Consider the following 6,408-nt stretch of genomic DNA (forward strand, 5'->3'; position numbering starts at 1 on the left):
CACATCCTCCTGACCCCACTGTCTGCCTGTGTCTGGGTCTCTGGGTCTCTGTCTCTCGTCCCCCCTCCCTTTCTCAAAGCTGCAGGTCAGGTTTCTCGATACAGTGCTTCCCAAAGGGGTTTGTGACAAGTACGTTCAATTTGAATCCTTGTGTGTTTATTTCAGTATTCATTAGAAAAAATAATAGCGCATTGAACCCATGAGTTTGCAGATATATTGCTGAGATCAAGGCGAAGTTTTAAAAAAATGAGTGAGTTTAAAGTCAGTTTAAAGTAAAACATGGCACATGGTAGTGGAGGAAGGACCCCTGGTGGCACAGTGCCTAGGGCATTTGACTGCTGACCGGAAGGTTGGTGGTTGAAACCCACCAGCCACTCAGCAGAAGGAAGATTGGGCAATCTACTTCTGTTAAGATTTACCACCTCGGAAACCCAATGGGGGACACTATGAGTTGCAATCAACTCGATGGCAGTGAGTTTGGTTTTTGGTGGTGGAGGCGGCCTGCAGATTTAGCAGAGGTCACGGGGCTGGGAGGACGCTGCACATGCTTCAGTAATAAGGGGTCCTTGAACCTTGGCTGAGACCTCCTCCAGTGGCTTCAGCTGGGCCCTACCCAGGGGCCTTGTTCCCATTCCCAAACCTGACCTTCAGGGAATTGCTCCAGCCAGACCGGTGAGCGATGTGGCAAATGGGCAGCTTGGACCCAGCATAGTGACTCTTTGGGCCTGGACACTGTAGTGAGGGGCTAAGCATATAAGCTTCAGCATATGCACAGCCCGTCCCCATAGAGCTGGTGATGAGGACGGTGAAGGGTTGTCAGGTGCCCTTGACAGGAAATGGGGGCTCAAAGGGGGAGGTGCCTGCCCCACCCCACAGGGCACTGACCCTAAACCTGCATCTGAAAGAGCTAGTCTTGTGTCTCAAAGGAGGGAAGATTCAGAGGGCCCTTCCTGGCCTGCTGGCTCTGGTGGCAACCCGGAGTCCCTCAAGCATGGCTTAGGGTCTGAGATCCATGGGGTATCACCATGTGTTTCCCAGTGTCCCCTTAAGATGGCAGCCCTCTGGGCTGAGTCTCCTTGAGGGGCTCTAGGATGAGGGATGAGGGATCCATCCCCCCCAGGGCCAATCCTCCCCCAGGAGGGGGCGATCGCTCCTCCTGCCCCGGCTGTCCCACAGGGCCCTGTGGCTGGTGTGAGAGGCCACTCTCAGGTCCAGGGCTGCTACCACAGTGGCTTGCATGCTCCTCAGAGCTTTGGGCCTGCCTCCCTTTCTGCACTGGTTCTGGGGAGGCAGCACCTTGTCTAAAGCAGAGGAGAGCACAGGCCGGCCTGTCTGGCCCTGCTTCTCCTGGAGTAGCCTCAGCGGGGGCTTGGCTGAACCACATGGAGCAGTAGGTTGCTCAGGGCCAGGCCCTGGGCTGGGCTGGGGGTACCGAGAGTTGCCCAAGGGGGTTTGCTGTGAGCACTGAAGTGGGAAGGGAAACAGATGTCTGAGCAATCACACGTCTTTGTGTGCAACTCCGCCTGGGCCAAGTGCTTGTTAGAGGAATGAGTGGGGAGGAACTTAGAAGAGGGGCTGTGTGTGGCCTGAGGGACACCTTGCAGTATGGCTGGGTTGCGAGGGTGTGGGATCTGATAGTGGCTGAGCACCATCTGTGTACCAGGCCCAGTGCTGCATTGGACACTTGTCCCTTGTTCAGTCTTCCCAGTGGCCCTATGTGCCATATCCGGCTGCCCTCCACACACAGAAGGGATGTGAGTTCCCTGGTGTCTCCTGCCAGCCCCTGCCCTGAACAATACAGCCCCAGAGCAAGCAGGTCTATCAGGGAGGGTGTTCCAGGCAAAGGGGCCAGCACGAGCAGAGGTGTGCAGGGGGACAGTGCAGGGCACAGTTAGGGGACAGTCATAGCTGAGCACAGAGGTAGGGGTGCTTGCCTAGGAATTCACGGGAGATGGGGCTGGTTCCTGAGGTCTCAATGAACATCCCAGGCATTTGGCCTTGTTCCTGTGGGTGATAGGGGACTGGAGTGAGTGGCCAGGACAAGCCAGAATGTCTAGGGGTTGGGTGAATGGGTCCTCCTGCTTCCTCCACCCTGCACCCAGGGCTGTGGCCCCAGAACCATGCCTATCCATCACAAAAGCACAAATGTCCCCTAACCCACGTGGGCTTAGCTGGGGAGAGGAGGGTCCATGGTGCCTGACCGCTGAGCCGTCTGTTTGCAGGCTTCTACAGGGTTGGCCGGTGGGTACCTTGGTGGCTGCACAGGAATCTGAGGTCAGTGGCGGCCATGGTTTGCCCCTGGCCAGACCCTCTTCCTGTCCCTGGCCTGGGCTTCTGCAAAGCGGCCCCCAAGGAGGACAAGTGCATACCGTGCCAGCCCTCCTGCCTGTCTTCCCCAACTCCTCCCTTGGAGCAAGGTGCGTGCAGGCCAGCTCCAGCCCCCTTTGCTGCGCTGTGCAAGGGCTCGGGGTCTAGAAGCCTCTGTTCAGCCCACACACACCTCCTTTTTTGTCTTTGTGCAATAATCAATGTCCTGGCAGAGCCGGGGCCAAGCTGGGGCCTAGAGAGGCGGCAGAGGCAGCCTCTGCCAGGGAGCCTGGCCTGCCGCCATGGCCCTCGCACCCCAGTCGATGTACAGTTTCTCTGGTGTGAATGAACTTCCCTCCCAGTGCTGATGGCGCTGGTACCTGCCAGCCCCAGGGCCTGGGCGTAGAGGAACAAAGTGGCAGCTGCCACCAGTGTTCTGAATAAAACCCAGAAGACTATTTCAGAATGTCCCTGTGTGTCTGTGTTTTCTTTCCACCCGTGGGAGCAGGGGTCGAGCCCCGTCAAGGAGGGGAAAGTGGCTGTGTCCTCCTTTGGGCTAAGGCTGTTGTCAGGGTATCTGGGCCCCAGAGAAACACCCATGGAAGAGCCTTCTGCACGGCAGGGTGGGGTCCAGGCCTGTGGGCTGGGGAGGAGGCAGGGCCTCACCCCCACTTTCTATTTCTGTAACAAGATGGCGGTCTGGGGTGGGAGAGCATCCTGGGATAGCAACCTTACCTAGGGCACTGTTCCCTACATTCACAGGAAAGCTAGTAAAGGACGCACGGCTGCAAAGGACAAAAACCCAAAAGGGCAGTGACAGCCAAGCTGGTGACTTGGGGGCCTGCCTGTGCTCCCAGCCCCACCTGGCCCTCTCTGTACCCCTCATGTGTCCTCTCGCTCTTCCCAGGGCTGCTCAGGCCTTGGGCATGGTGGGGCATTGGGCACAGGCCAGCAGGGATAACCTGTGAGGCTCCATCCACTATTGAGAACAAGGGTGAGCTGAGGCCATGGAGGGAAGGCCTACCCCAGGGTGTGTCCCCCTTTGTCCATTCATCCCTGCCTCCCCATTTTTCTGCTTTCTCCTTTCTGGTGGCCGCTACAGCTCTGGGACATAATAAAGACATCAACGCAGTCATCTGGGCCTTGCTGCTGAGTAGATGATGGAGGAAGGGATCTCCAATGAGGCTGGAGCTGATAGGTCTGGACCAACTGCTGGGCTGAACAGGGCACTGGGTTCCCCAGCTCAGATCCATGTTTCTGACCAGGGTGGGGCACCCTTTAAAAGTCTTTTCTACCCCAGGCATCCACATCACCGTAGAGAAAGCAGTTGGAGGCCGGGGAGAGAGGCCATAGTATGAAGGTCTGCATGTGAATGTCCACTGTGTGCGTGCATGTGTGTCCATGTGTGTGGGTCTATATGCACACCTGCTACTGTGCCTCAGGTCTTGAGAACAGCCCGAGCCTCCCTCCTGTTCTGCCTGTCACCATCCAAAGGGAGATCTTACCCGATTCTACAGATGAAGATGCCAAGGCAAGGCAAGGCCCTTTGGACCGTGTGGCCCAGGCCAGCAGCTCCCCTCGCTGTATGTAGCTCCTTACCCTGAGATGGACCCTGCTCCCCAGGAGTGGATCTCACGGCCTCCACTGCCAAGGTGGTCACAGCAATTTCCCACATGACTGCCTGGCGGTGGTGTTCAGGGCTTTGGGCAAAGTCAACTACCTACAGAGTCCTCTGTAAAGCCCACTGGTGGTGGTGGTAGGTGCTGTCGAGTTGGCTCCGACTCATAGCGACCCTATGTATAACAGAATGAAACACTGCCTGGTCCTGCACCAACCTCACAATCCGTGCTATACCCGAGTCCACTGGAGTTCCGAAATTAGATCCTGGGGCTGGGGTGGGTGGACTTGACAGAGGAGAGGATGGCAGAGCCATTCACATCGAGGCCTGGAGACCCTACATCCATGGGGGCCACAGCAGTTGGGGACCCCAGAGTTGGACCCTCTACTGAGCAAAGCGGCCTGCTCTGTCATCCCATCTCTGCCTAGCAGCTGGCTCCAGGCTGCATACCAGGACTCAAGTGACTAGTCACAACCCTACAGCCTGAGCAAACCACCCACACACCGTTAGCTGGCTTCCCCTCCTGGTTTCTACCTATAAGTGCCACCTCATCCCAAACATCTCCCCATTGTCTGCAGCCCATTTCCTCCTTCCCTGCTGTTCCTCACCCTCTGCAGCCTGCCTCCTGCCCCACATCTCCATTGAGGCTGCTACTGGCTCCCAGGGCCACACCTACGGTCCCTGAAGCTCATCACATTGGGCCTGTCAAAGGCTGCTGCCATCAGGACCATTCCCTCCTCCTCGGCACTTGTCTCCTTCCCAGGGGCCCTTTGGTGCTGTCACTGCTGCTTTGTTCTCTGGAACCTTGGGACCAGGTCCATCCTTGGCTGCCCTTTCCAGGGCCTATGGCCCATGTGTTGCCCCTACCTCCATCTCCAGCCCAGATGGAGGAGCTGCAGGTGTGTAAGTGAGCAGATATACAGGGGAAGGTGCCACCCTGGACCCAGGTCAGCTGAAAACCAGAGGCCCCCAGCACACTCTCAGCTTCACTCACTCCTCATGTATTTACTGGGCAGTAAGAGAAAGAGGCCACCAACTGTCTGTCAATTTGTTGTACTGTGGTGCTTTTCGTGTTGCTGTGAGGCTGGAGGCTATGCCACCAGTATTTCAAATACTAGCAGGGTCACCCATGGTGGAAGCAGAGCTCCCAAACTAAGAAAGACTGAGAAGAAGGAAGGGGCCATCCACGTCTCAAAGAATTGGCCAGTGAAAACCTTATGAACAGGGACACACTGTCTGATATATTACTGGAAAACTTTATGAACAACTCTGAAACACTGTCTGATATAGTGCCGGAAGATGAGCCCCTCAGGTTGGAAGGCACTCAGAATACGACTGCGGAAGAGCTTCCTCTTCAAAGTAGTGTCGACCTTAATGATGTGGATAGAGTAAAGCTTTCGGAACCTTCATTTGCCGATGTGGCACAACTCAAAATGAGAAGAAACAGCTGCAAACATCCAATAATTGGAATATGGAATACACAAAGTATGAATCTAGAAAAATTAGAAGTTGTCAAAATGAAATGGAGTGCATAAAGATTGATATCCTAGGCATTAGTGAGCTGAAATGAACTGGTATTGGCCATTTTGAATCAGACAATCGTATGGTCTACTATGCCCGGGATGAAATACTGAAGAGGAATGGCATGTCATTCATTATCACAAAGAATGTTTCAAGATTGATCCTGAAGTACAAAGCTGTCAGTGATAGGATAATATCCATATGCTTACAAGGACGACCAGTTAATACGACTCAAATTTATGCACCAACCTCTAAAGCCAAAGATGAAAAAATTGAAGATTTTTACCAACTTCTGTAGTCTGAAATTGACCATGCAATCAAGATGTGTTGATTATTATTGGTGATTGGAATGTGAAAGTTGGAAACAAAAGAGTCATCAGTAGTTGGAAAATATGGCCTTGGTGATAGAAATGATGCTGGAGATCGCTAGAAAGTTGCAAGGCCAATGACTTACTCATTACAAATATCTTTTTTTCAACAACACAAATGGCAGCCAAACACATGAACCTCTCCAGATGGAATACACAGGAATTGGGTTGATTATATTGGTGGAAAGAAACAATGGAGAAGCTCAATATCTTCAGCCAAAACAAGGCCAGGAGCTGATTGTGGAACAGACCACAAACTGCTCATATGCAAGTTCAACTTGAAGCCGAAGACAATTAAAACAAGTCCATGAGAGCCAAAATATGACCTTGATTATATTCCACCTGAATTTAGAGACCATCTGAAGAATAGATTTGATGCTTTGAACACAAATGACCGGAGATCAGACAAGTTGTGGGATAACATCAAAAGCATCATACATGAAGAAAGCAAAAGGTCATTAAAAAGACAGGAAGGGAAGAAAGACCAAAATGGATGTCAGAAGAAACTCAGAGACTTGCTCTTGAACTAAAGCAAATGGAAGAAATGAGAAGATAAAAGAGCTGAACAGAAGATTTCAAAGAGCAGCTCAAGAA

The sequence above is a fragment of the Orycteropus afer genome, unplaced genomic scaffold (genome assembly GCF_000298275.1).
Source record: "Orycteropus afer afer isolate SDZICR_OR568_19922 unplaced genomic scaffold, OryAfe1.0 scaffold00083, whole genome shotgun sequence".
NCBI classification, from domain to species: Eukaryota; Metazoa; Chordata; class Mammalia; order Tubulidentata; family Orycteropodidae; genus Orycteropus; species Orycteropus afer.